General features: G+C 36.1%; 1 pseudogene; it reads left to right on the forward strand.

The window, feature by feature from the left end:
- Positions 1 to 5,650: 5,650 nt before the first annotated feature.
- On the forward strand, positions 5,651 to 10,243 carry LOC137836764 (putative disease resistance RPP13-like protein 1; annotated as a pseudogene).
- The last annotated feature ends 3,218 nt before the right edge of the window (positions 10,244 to 13,461 follow it).

A 13,461-nucleotide genomic window follows, 5' to 3' on the forward strand; every position in this document is an offset into this window, starting at 1 on the left:
ACAAAACGCGACAAATTTCAGGTCAAAGGGATGAGTATTCACCCACGAAAAAAATCAAACAGTTTCACACACAAACCAACCTTCCTTTCAACTCTGGCAGTGACGAATAAAAAATTTATTGTCAATCTTGTGTGACAAATATGGGGCTCAAATCTCAGCCAAAACTCAGTAGACACAGTGACAAACGTCTGGTAAATATTTCCGACCAGAATACCCAGAGAGTAGGGCGTAGTAAGTCCTAGACCGAGAGTGAACAATGCTGGTTTTCCGAAAACAGAGTGTCCTGGCTTTTCTCCCCCGTATCTTCTTTTTGTGATTTGTTTATGGAAGTGCCTCCTTACTTGGGTGCAAAAGACAGATGAAAGTACAAGTGTGAATTTCTTTAGCGTAATACGGACCCAGACTAAAATTGCGAAAAATATGGCGAAATTTCACGAGTTTTGGTAAATGATAGCCTTGGTTTGCCCAAAATTTCTTAAAAATTCTCCTGAAATAGTTTTTTCCGGAAATTCCACGTAAGAATCTCCACTGAATTTGGGACAAAATGCGACAAATTTTAGGTTAAAGGGATGAGTAGTCAGCCACAAAAAAAAATCAAACAGTTTCACACACAAACGAACCTTCCTTTCAGCCCTGGCAGTGACGAATAAAAAATTTATTCCCAATCTTGTGGGACGAATCTGGGGCTCAAATCTCACCAAAAACTCAGTAGACACAGTGACGAACGTCTGGTAAATATTTAGGACCAGAATACCCAGGGAGTAGGTCGTAGTAAGTCCCAGACCGAGAGTGAAAAAAACTGGTTTTCCGAAAACAGAGTGTCCTTGCTTTTCTCCCCCGTATCTTCTTTTTATGATTTGTTTATGGATGTGCTTCCTTACCTTGGTGCAAAAAACATATGAAAGTACCTCTGTGAATTTTTTCAGCGCAATGCGGACCCAAGCTAAAATTTTGGAAAGTAGGTTGAAATTTCACGAGTTTTGGTAGATGATAGCCTTCGTTTGCCCATAATTTTTGAAAAATTCTATTCAAATAGTTTTTTCCTGAAATTCAACGTAAGAATCTCCACATAATGTGGGATAAAACGCGACAAATTTCAGGTCAAACGGATGAGTATTCACCCATGAAAAAAATCAAACTGTTTCACTCACAAACAAACCTTCCTTTCAGCCATGGCAGTGATGAATAAAAAATTTATTGCCAATCTTGTGGGACGAATCTGGGGCTCAAATCTCAGCCAAAACTCAGTAGACATAGTGACGAACGTCTGGTAAATATTTCAGACCAGAATACCCGGGGAGTAGGGTGTCGTAAGTCCTAGGCCGAAGGTGAACAAAATTGGTTTTCCGAAAACAGAGCGTCCTGGCTATTCTCCCCCGTATCTTCTTTTTTGTGATTTTTTTATGGACGTGCCTTCTTACCTGGGTGCAAACAACATATGAAAGTACCTGTGTGAATTTTTTCAGCGTAATGCGGACCCAGACTAAAATTTTGGAAAGTAGGTTGAAATTTGAGTTTTGGTAGAGGATAGCCTTGGTTTGCCCAAAATTTCTGAAAAATTCTCCCAGAATAGTTTTTTCCTAAAATTCCACGTAAGAATCTCCACAAAATGTGAGATAAAACGCGACAAATTTCAAGTCAAACGGATGAGTATTCACCCATGAAAAAAATCAAACTGTTTCACACACAAACAAACCTTCCTTTCAGCCATGGCAGTGATGAATAAAAAATTTATTGCCAATCTTGTGGGACGAATCTGGGGCTTAAATCTCAGCCAAAACTCAGTAGGCACAGTGACGAACGTCTGGTAAATATTTCAGACCCGAATACCCGGGGAGTAGGGCATCGTAAGTCCCAAGCCGAGAGTGAACAAAACTGGTTTTCCGAAAACAGAGCGTCCTGGCTATTCTCCCTCGTATCTTCTTTTTTGTGATTTGTTTATGGACGTGCCTCCTTACCTGGGTGCAAACAACATATGAAAGTACCTGTGTGAATTTTTTCAGTGCAATACGGACCCAGACTAAAATTTCAGAAAGTAGGGCGAAATTTTATGAGTTTTGGTAGAGTATAGCCTTGATTTGCCCATAATTTCTGAAAAATTCTCCCAGAATAGTTTTTTCCTGAAATTCCACGTAAGAATCTCCACTGAATTTGAGACAAAAAGCGACAAATTTCAGGTCAAACGAATGAGTATTCACCTACGAAAAAAATCAAACAGTTTCACACACAAACAAACCTTCCTTTCAGCCCTGGCAGTGATGAATAAAAAATTTATTGCCAATTTTGTGGGACGAATCTGGGGCTCAAATCTCAGCCAAAACTCATTAGACACAGTGACGAACGTCTGGTAAAAATTTCATACTAGAATACCCGGGGAGTAAGGCGTAGTAAGTCCCACACCGAGAGTGAACAAAACTGATTTTCCGAAAACAGAGCGTTCTGCCTTTTCTCCCCCGTATCTTCTTTTTGTGATTTGTTTATGGACGTGCCTCCTTACCTGGGTGCAAACAACATATGAAAGTACCTGTGTGAGTTTTTTCAGCGCAATACAGAACCAGACTAAAATTTCGGAAAGTAGGACGAAATTTCACGAGTTTTGGTAAAGGATAGCCTTGGTTTGCCCAAAATTTCTGAAAAATTCTCCCGGAATAGTTTTTTTCCTGAAATTCCACGTCAGAATCTCCACTGAATTTGGGACAAAACGCCACAAATTTCAATTCAAACGGATGAGTATTCACCCACAAAAAAAATCAAACAGTTTCACACACAAATGAAACTTCCTTTCAGCCTTGGCAGTGATGAATAAAAAATTTATTGTCAATCTTGTGGGACGAACCTTGGGCTGAAATCTCAGCCAAAACTCAGTAGACACAGTCACAAACGTCTGGTAATAATTTCATACCAGAATACCCGGGGAGTAATGCGTAGTAAGTCCCAGACCGAGAGTGAACAAAACTGGTTTTCCAAAAACAGAGCGTCCTGACTTTTCGCCCCCGTATCTTCTTTTTGTGATTTGTTTATGGACGTGCCTCCTTACCTGGGTGCAAACAACATATGAAAGTACCTGTGTGAATTTTTTCAGCGCAATACAGATCTAGACTAACATTTCGGAAAGTAGGGCGAAATTTCACGAGTTTTGATAGCCTTGGTTTGTCCAAAATTTCTGAAAAATTCTCCCAGAATAGTTTTTTCCTGAAATTCCACGTAAGAATTTCAACTGAATTTTGGACAAAATGCGACAAATTTCAGGTCAAACGGATGAGTAACATATAAACCAAATACAAAATTTTTGTCATGAGATTCAAATATTAACATTATTTTCATTTTAAAAGCAACATTTTATATGTAACTGATAAGAAAATTATTATTTTTATTTAAATAATATATTAAAATTAGAAATACTCAAAAACACTCCTAAAATTTATTCCAGTGATCAATATTTCGGTGTATATTTTTTCCACAAGTTGAAGTTAGAGTTAGAATACTTATTTCGTGGAAAACAAAAAAAAAAGTACTATTTTGCGCTCTTAGTCCGAAACCGAATATCGAGCTCATGTTACTACTGCATAGTAAAATCCTATGGCTCATTTTTCTTTTGCAAGATCTTCATATCAATATTCAACAAAATGTCCATATTATGCGACAATCAAGTTGTTCGACACATTTCTTCAAATCTTATTTTTTTCAAACGCATGAAACATATTGGAATAGATTATCACGTCGTTAAGAAAAATTACAATTTGAATTATTTCATCTTCTCCCTTTCAAGAGTTCTGAGCAACATGCTGACATTTTCACCAAGGTCCTTGATAAATCCATATTCGGTAGATGGTTTCGAAGCTTGGGTTGAAAAATTATCAACCTCCAGCTTGAGGAAGGCTATTGGACTTCATTATTTTTGTAGTTTATTTTCTATTGGGCTTGGTTTTGTTTTTCCTATTGGACCTTCTTACTTAGGTTCCTTTCTTTTACAAATAGCAATCTGTTGTTTTCTGTCCAGAAAATGAATAACAAAGTAAGAAATTGTTCATCTTTTCTCTGTTCTTACTCTTTTTGTTTGTTCCTCTTTGGTGCGCGCTCAATGTCTTCCATTAGCCCTGAATGAGCATTTTGGCCTTCTGCTATCTTATGTGCACCATGGAAACTCAATACTCCACATGATACTTCTTCTTAAAATTTGAATACATATTTTAGTTCAAATACAAAATATTTTATGGCCTAATTTACTACCAATTTTAGTACCTAATTACTACCAACCAGAAAACATAATACTAAATCGGTATTAAGTCCCACTGTAGAGTTAGTCAATGAAACAATATTAGAAAAAAAAAAGATTGTGTCAATTTTTAAATGAAAGTAAAACCAATTTGAGATCTTTCAAAACAATAAAATAAAATTATGTCGAGACTATGAATCTTGACGGAGAAACTAATCTGAAATTAAAGCATGCTTTGGAGGTGACAACTCATCTTCATGATGAAAAATCTCTCCAAAAGTTCAGGGCTATGGTTAAATGTGAGGATCCTAATGAAAATATGTACTCATTTATTGGAACTTTTCAACATGATGGTTAAGAGATTCTAAGTTGAAAAACACTGATTTTATCTATGGCATATCATTGCACGAATTGAATCATCTCATGAGTCTATATACTGATGAGTGAAGGATTATCTGCAATATCATTCCACTTAACATACTACTTTTACAAATAGAAAGAAAGAAAATAGAACAAAACTATTAAACTAAAAATTATATATCTCCCTATTCATTCACAAGTCTCATATTTATAGATTTTTTTAGCTTGAGTACTAGATTGAGCTAGGATATTTTTGCTCCTTCCTTCAGTGTACACTGCGACGTTTTAGTGATGAATTGTTGTCTATTTCACTTTTAACATTGTTGAAACTACAAGAAAGCATGTTATTCAAAAGGACTTAGTTGATGATGCTTAAGGAGATAATTGTTTTCTGTCTTCACTGTAATATAAATGCAGGGTCTGAGGCTATAAAATTCTGTATTTAGAAGGAATTAAAGGAAAAAAACCTAAAAAAGAGGGTGGTCAAGAGTGATACTTCTATTAGTCTTGTTTGCATAGTATTTTAACCACACTATTATGCATAGAACAAATAATTGCAAAATTACAGTTATCTTATGAAATAAATGTAGAACCAACAAAGTACATCAATTCACGATGACTTATAAAGATAACAACGTCACTGTATTCCTCTAAAATCACATCAAAATATAATCCAAATTTAATACGTAACTACAATAATACCAAATCAATGTTAAGTCCCACTCTAAAGTTATTCAATGAAACAATATTAAAATATCTTTTCTGACTAATTTTAAATAAAAGTAAAACTAATTTGAGACCTTTCATAAATAATAAAAGTATAAATAAAGAGATAAAAATTACTATTGAACCAAATTAAAAAAATTATAAATACAGAGAAAAGAAAGACATAAACGAAATTAAGTGAATAACGAAAGGATGCCAATTAGTACATCAGAAACAGTTAACAATTACTGCTTCACTGGGGCCCACAACCCTCTTTCCATTCGTTCATTCATCACAACCGTTGAATGAATATCCAACAGCTCACATTTTATATTGGTTGAGTTGCCATAAAAGAAAAACATGTTCTTAAAGTCAAGTCATCTTTTCTAACTACTCTTTTCATTCATCACTATACCATTCATTCCTCCACTCAATCCATTTCACTTCATTTCCAACTCCTTCCTACCATGGCAGCTGAACTTGTTGGTGGTGCTCTTCTTTCCGCCTTTCTTCAGGTTGCATTCGATAGGCTCGCTTCTCCTCAATTTCTACACTTCTTTCGTGGAAGAAAACTTGATGAGAAGCTCCTCCGCAATTTGAAAATCATGCTGCACTCCATCAATGCCCTCGCTGATGATGCTGAACTAAAGCAGTTCACAGATCCACACGTCAAAGCATGGCTTTTTGATGTCAAAGAGGCTGTCTTTGATGCAGAGGATCTGTTGGGTGAAATTGACTATGAACTCACCAGATGCCAAGTCGAAGCTCAATCCCAACCTCAAACCTTTACTTCCAAGGTATCAAATTTCTTCAACTCTACTTCATTTAACAAGAAAATTGAATCAGAGATGAAAGAAGTCCTGGAGAAACTAGAATATCTTGCAAATCAAAAGGGTGCTCTTGGTTTGAAGGAGGGTACTTATACTGCTGATGAATCAGGTAATAGTAAACTGCCACAGAAATTGACATCATCTTCTTTGGTGGCTGAAAGTGTTATTTATGGCAGAGATGCTGACAAAGATATAATCATTAATTGGCTCACATCTGAAACTGACAATCCTAACCAGCCATCAATACTTTCCATTGTGGGCATGGGTGGGTTGGGTAAGACCACCCTGGCCCAGCATGTGTTCAGTGATCCTAAGATCGAAGATGCAAAATTTGATATCAAAGCCTGGGTTTGTGTTTCTGATCATTTTCATGTTTTGACCGTGACAAGAACAATTTTTGAGGCAATCACAAATCAAAATGATGACAGTGGGAACCTAGAAATGGTTCACAAAAAACTGAAAGAAAAATTGTTAGGAAAGAGATTTCTTCTTGTTTTGGATGATGTTTGGAACGAAAGACCAGCAGAATGGGAAGCTGTGCGAACTCCTCTTAGCTACGGGGCTCCAGGAAGTAGAATTCTTGTCACAACTCGCAGTGAGAAAGTTGCTTCTAGCATGAGGTCTGAAGTGCATCTTCTAAAGCAATTAGGAGAGGATGAATGCTGGAAAGTTTTTGAAAATCATGCATTAAAAGATGGTGATCTTGAATTGAATGATGAGTTAATGAAGGTTGGTAGAAGAATAGTTGAGAAGTGCAAGGGATTACCTCTAGCTCTCAAAACAATTGGATGTCTTTTGAGCACAAAGTCATCCATTTCAGATTGGGAGAACATATTGGAAAGTGACATATGGGAGTTACCAAAAGAACACAGTGAAATTATTCCTGCGTTATTTTTGAGCTATCGCCATCTTCCTTCTCATCTTAAAAGGTGCTTTGCTTATTGTGCCTTATTCCCCAAAGATTATGAGTTTGTGAAGGAAGAGTTAATTTTTTTGTGGATGACCCAAAATTTTCTACTGAGTCCACAACAGATTAGACATCCAGAAGAAGTTGGTGAAGAGTACTTCAATGATCTACTGTCAAGGTGTTTTTTTAACCAATCAAGCTTCGTAGGGCGTTTCGTCATGCATGACCTTCTGAATGATTTGGCAAAATATGTATGTGCGGATTTTTGTTTCAGGTTGAAATATGATAAACGCCAATGTATACCGAAAACAACCCGTCACTTTTCATTTGAATTTCGTGACGTCAAAAGTTTTGATGGTTTTGAGAGTTTAACTGATGCTAAAAGACTTCGTTCATTTCTTCCTATCTCAAATTCTTGGAGGGCTGAATGGCATTTCAAGATTTCGATACATAATTTGTTTTCCAAAATTAAGTTTATACGCATGTTATCTTTCCGTGGTTGTGTAGACCTTAGAGAGGTCCCTGATTCTGTAGGTGATCTTAAACATCTCCAATCGTTAGATCTTTCGTGTACTGGGATACAAAAGCTACCTGACTCGATATGTTTGCTCTATAACTTACTAATATTGAAGTTGAGCTCTTGTTCAATGTTGGAGGAGTTTCCCTTAAATTTGCATAAACTTACCAAATTGCGTTACCTGGAATTTGAAGGTACAAAAGTGAGAAAGATGCCAATACATTTTGGAGAATTGAAGAATCTTCAAGTACTAAGTATGTTTTTGGTGGATAAAAATAGTGAGCTAAGTACTAAGCACCTGGGCGGATTGGGAGGACTCAATCTTCATGGAAGGCTATCAATCAATGACGTGCAGAATATTGGGAATCCTTTGGATGCATTAAAAGCAAATTTGAAAGATAAACGCCATGTGAAGCTAGAATTAAAATGGAAGTTGGACCACATGCCTGATGATGCAAGGAAAGAAAATGAAGTACTTCAGAATCTACAACCCTCCAAACACTTGGAGGATTTGTCAATCTGGAACTACAATGGTACAGAATTCCCAAGTTGGGAATTCGATAATTCAAATCTGGTGTTCTTAGAGTTGAGGAACTGTAAATACTGCCTATGTTTGCCTCCCCTTGGACTTTTGTCATCACTGAAGATCCTTGTGATTATAGGTCTTGATGGAATAGTGAGCATTGGTGCCGAATTTTATGGGAGCAACTCTTCGTTTGCATCCTTGGAGAGGCTGACATTCTCCAATATGAAGGAATGGGAAGAATGGGAGTGTAAAACTACTTCTTTTCCACGTCTTGAAGATCTTTCTGTGTATGATTGTCCGAAACTGAAAGGTACGAAAGTAGTTGTTAGTGATGAGCTCAGAATTAGCGGAAACAGTATGGACACATCGCATACTGATGGAGGCGGCGACTCTCTTACAATCTTTCGACTACATTTCTTTCCAAAGCTCCGTTCTCTTGAATTGACAAGATGCCAAAACCTAAGAAGAATTTCACAGGAGTCCGTTAATAATCATCTCATAGTCCTATTTATTCAAGATTGCCCTGAATTTAAATCATTCCTGTTTCCCAAACCCATGCAAATCCTGTTTCCGTCCCTTACTAACCTGTATATAACTAGGTGTCCACAAGTGGAGTTGTTCCCAGATGGAGGTTTGCCATTAAATATAAAACATATGTCTCTTTCATGTTTTAAACTTATCGCCTCCTTGAGACATCTCTTCAAAGCTTGACTATTCAACAGTTGGAGGTGGAGTGTTTTCCCGATGAAGTTTTGCTGCCACGCTCTCTCACCTCTCTACAAATCAGTTTTTGCCTAAATCTTAATCTTGATCATTGTCATCTGCCATCTCTCCTCTCTCAGACTTGATCATTGTCCCAGCCTTGAATGCTTACCAGCGGAGGGTCTCCCCAAATCCATCTCTTCTCTTACAATCTTGAATTGTCCATTGCTGAAGGAGCGTTGTCAGAGTCCAGATGGCGAAGACTGGGGAAAGATTGCTCACATCCAAGAACTGCATGTGCGATGATTATATTTGAATTTGTCTGCCACTTCAACAGGTTCGAATTCTCCACAATATCTTTGTACCTTTTCGATTACCATTTTTCAAACAAGAGCAGCACATGATATACTTGAACTCAACTACGTTTTTCATGAATCAATTACTTTTATTTTACTCTTATTTTCGTGCAAAATTATTTCAATTTTTCTGTTGAAATTAAATTCCAACCGAATGTTTTTCCTAATTTTAGAATACTACGAAAATCGTGAAGGTGGTTTGGCATTTGGCATCCATTCCGAACAGAGTATTCTGTGTTCTTATTTCATGTTACTACAGTTTCTGACAAAAAAATGAACTTAAACTTAATAATAGATCACTGGAACTAAATGATCCAAAAAATGAAGTTTTGAATGGAAACTGCAGTGGACATAAAGGACATTCTGTATCTAAGGAACTTGTAATTGGAATTTAAAAGTATTTTTAAACCACTTTTTTCTTTATTAAAATGGTCTTCCATATTTCATCAAGATTTTTAGGCATTAAAATAAGTCTTATGGTGTTCAATGAAGACTGAGTTTGATAGGATTTTGGGAAAAGTTCCAAATCTCTGAGTGTATTCAATTCAAGCTGTAGCTAGTCCAACTCCATTGCAGCACATTTGTTTATTTTAACACTTTTTTTTATCTAAATATGAAGCTAGCTGTGAATGCAGTTAACATTGTGAAGCTTTAGAACTGCACTTTAATTGGAAAAATCTAAACATGCAGCTCTATAAAAAATTTGTATGCTAATGTATTTATGATGGATACACCCATTCTTTCTTGATTTTTAAGTTAATGATTTAAATGGAACAATGTGCTTATGCTTTTGTTTCTTTCTACCTTATTTCTTCCACAGCTCTTCCAAAGTTGGTGTGTAGCACTGTACCATGATATTATACAGAGAAAATAAGTACAAGGGCTTGAAATTGGGTTCTGATGAGGAGTTCCTGTACAGTTCCCGAGCAAACTCCAACATCTGAGAGACAAATTGAAAGAATGGAGTTTTGAAATGCAAATACTTTAAACATTAATTCTTAGAACATTGTAGATTGGAAAGTGGATTTCTGAACCAAACTCTTTTGTTGAACCTCTTAGTGGGTCTATTTGATTCTAAACTTGTCTTTGAAGGAATAAAATAGAACCCACTTTTCTTATTTGTATGTTACTGTTTCAATTATATTTGTTGTCCATCAATGCTCTCACTCATCATGCAGAGCAAAAGCAGTTCACAATTATTTTCTTTCCTAAAATATGAGAAATTTTGAAATCCATGCGAACACATAACTGCATACACTAAAAAAAAAATTATGAAATATAAATCAATTTTAGAAATAAAAAATAATTAGGATAAATAAACACATGTATTTAATCTTTTTCTTAATTTTCTTATATTTTCTAACGACCTTGTACACTTTTTAATCTTCTTTTTTTTCTAATGAATGTTTCTCAATTTGTTTCTAGTGTAGTTCAAAAGTTTCATTTTATGCATGCTTTTGAAAAAAAAAATCACTTAAAAAGAAAATAAATCCTACTTTTATCAACGAATATATATTACATTTTTCTTTTACAACTACCCTAACCTCTTTTAGGAAAATTTTAGTGAGAAGCCTTTCTTTTTAAATATTTTGCAATATAATACCTAAAATCTACAATATTTTTACAAGGATTTAACATGCCGCGAATTCTCTTAAAAGAGAGGGACGCCTTCGGGAACGCGAACAATGGAAAATTTAATAAATCCTCTGATGAGGATAGACAAATTGTGACATCTGACATTTATTCATTACTTGGGTGTGATTGACATTTGACATCTATTCTTTACCTCGAGGAGGAATGCTGGGAAATGTTCTTAACAAGGTCAACGTAATATGAACTCAAAATAAAATTGCAGAAATTAGGGAAAAATTTCACAAATCTGGAAAGAGGACAGTTTTGGAGTGCAAGAAATTTCAGAATTTTTTTCCCGAAACAGTTTCTCATTGAAATTCTGTGTAAGAATTCCAACAAAATTCGGGACCAAACGCAATAAATTTCAGCTCAAACAGATGAGAATTCAGTTAGAAAAAAAAATAAAACACTTTCAAAAAGAAACGAACCTTCGTAGGATTCGTCCCACAAGATTGACAATAAACTTTTTAAACACAATTAAAATTTATGAAGGTTCGTTTGTGTATTAATCTGTTTGATTTTTTTCGTGGGTGAATACTCATCTGTTTGACCAAAAAATTTTCGCGTTTTGTCCCAAATTTAGTGCAGATTCTTACGTGGAATTTCATAAAAAAACGATTTCGGGAGAATTTTCTCAGAAATTTTGTGCAAACCAATGGCTATCCTCTACCAAAACTTGTGACATTTCGCCCAACTTTGTGAAATTTTATTTTGGGTCTGTATTGAGCTGAAAAAATTCACACCAGTACTTTCATATGTTGTTTGCACCCACGTAAGGAGGCACGTCCATAAACAAATCACAAAAGGAAGATACGGGTAAGAAAAGCCAGGACGTTTTGTTTTCGGAAACCAGTTTTGTTCACTCTCGGCCTGGGACTTACTACGCCTTACTCCTTGGGTATTTTGGTGTGAAATTTTTACCAGACGTTCGTTACTGTGTCTACTAAGTTTTGGCTGAGACTTGAGCTCCAGATTCGTCCCAAGAGATTGGCAATAAATTTTTTATTCATCACTGTAAGGGCTGAAGAATGTTTGTTTGTGTGTGAAACTGTTTGATTTTTTTCGTGGGTGAATACTCATCCGTTTGACCCGAAATTTGTCGTGTTTTGTCTCAAATTCAGTGGAGATTCGTACGTGGAATTTTAGGAAAAAACTATTTCGGGAGAATTTTTCAGAAATTTTGTGCAAACCAAAGGTACCAAAACTTGTGAAATTTAACCCAACTTTGTGCAATTTTATTCTGGATTCGTATTGTGCTGTAAAAATTCACACAAGTACTTTCATATGTTGTTTGCACCCAGGTAAGGAGGCACGTCCATAAACAAATCACAAAAGGAAGATACGGAGAAGAAAAGCCAGGACGATTTGTTTTCGGAAAACCAGTTTTGTTCACTCTCGGTCTAGGACTTACTGCGCCTTACTCCTTGGGTCTTTTGGTCTGAAATTTTTACCAGATGTTCGTCACTATGTCTATTGAGTTTTGGCTGAGACTTGAGCTCCAGATTCGTCCCACAAGATTGACAATAAATTTTTTATTCATCACTGCTAGAGCTGAAAGGAAGGTTAGTTTGTGTGTGAAACTGTTTGATTTTTTTCGTGGGTGAATACTCATCAGTTTGACCCGAAATTTGTCGCGTTTTGTTCCAAATTCAGTGGAGATTCTTACGCGGAATTTCAGGAAAAAACTATTTCGGGAGAATTTTTCAGAAATATTGTGCAAACCAAAGGCTATCCTCTACCAAAACTTGTGAAATTTCGCCAAACTTTGTCAAATTTTATTTTGGGTCTGTATTGCGCTGAAAAAATTCACACAAGTACTTTCATATGTTTTTTGCACCCAGGTAAGGATGCACGTCCATAAACAAATCACAAAAGAAAGATACGGGGAAGAAAAGCCAGGATAATTTGTTTTCGGAAAACCAGTTTATTCACTCTCGGTCTAGGACTTACTACGCCTTACTCCTTGGGTATTTTGGTCTGAAATTTTTGCCAGACGTTCGTCACTGTGTCTATTGAGTTTTGGCTGAGACTTGAGTTCCAGATTCGTCCCACAAGATTGGCAATAAATTTTTTATTCATCACTGCCAGGACTGAAAGGAAGGTTCGTTTGTGTGTGAAACTGTTTGATTTTTTTTGTGGGTGAATACTCATCTGATTCACCCGAAATTTGTCGCGTTTTTTCCCAAATTCAGTGGAGATATATACGTGAAATTTCAAGAAAAAATTATTTCGGAAGAATTTTTCAGAAATTTTGTGCAATCGAAAGGCTATCCTCTACTAAATCTTGTAAAATTTCGCCCAACTTTCTGCAATTTTATTCTGGGTCCGTATTACGCTGAAAAACTTCACACAAGTACTTTCATATGTTGTTTGCACCCAGGTAAGGAGGCTCGTCCATAATAAAAGCACAAAAGGAAGATACGGGGAAGAAAAGCCAGGACATTTTGTTTTTGGAAAACCAGTTTCGTTCAGTCTCGGTCTGGGACTTACTACGCTTTACTCCTTCGGTGTTTTGGCCTGAAATTTTTACCAAACGTTTGTCACTGTGTCTATTGAGTTTTGGCTGAGACTTGAGCTCCAAATTCACCCCGCAAGATTGACAATAAATTTTTTATTCATCACTGCCAGGCTGGAAGAAAGGTTCGTTTGTGTGTGAAACTGTTCGATTTTTTTCGTGGGTGAAAACTCATCCGATTGACCTGAAATTTGG

This window comes from Phaseolus vulgaris, chromosome 4, assembly GCF_000499845.2.
Source record: "Phaseolus vulgaris cultivar G19833 chromosome 4, P. vulgaris v2.0, whole genome shotgun sequence".
In the NCBI taxonomy this organism is placed as follows: Eukaryota; Viridiplantae; Streptophyta; class Magnoliopsida; order Fabales; family Fabaceae; genus Phaseolus; species Phaseolus vulgaris.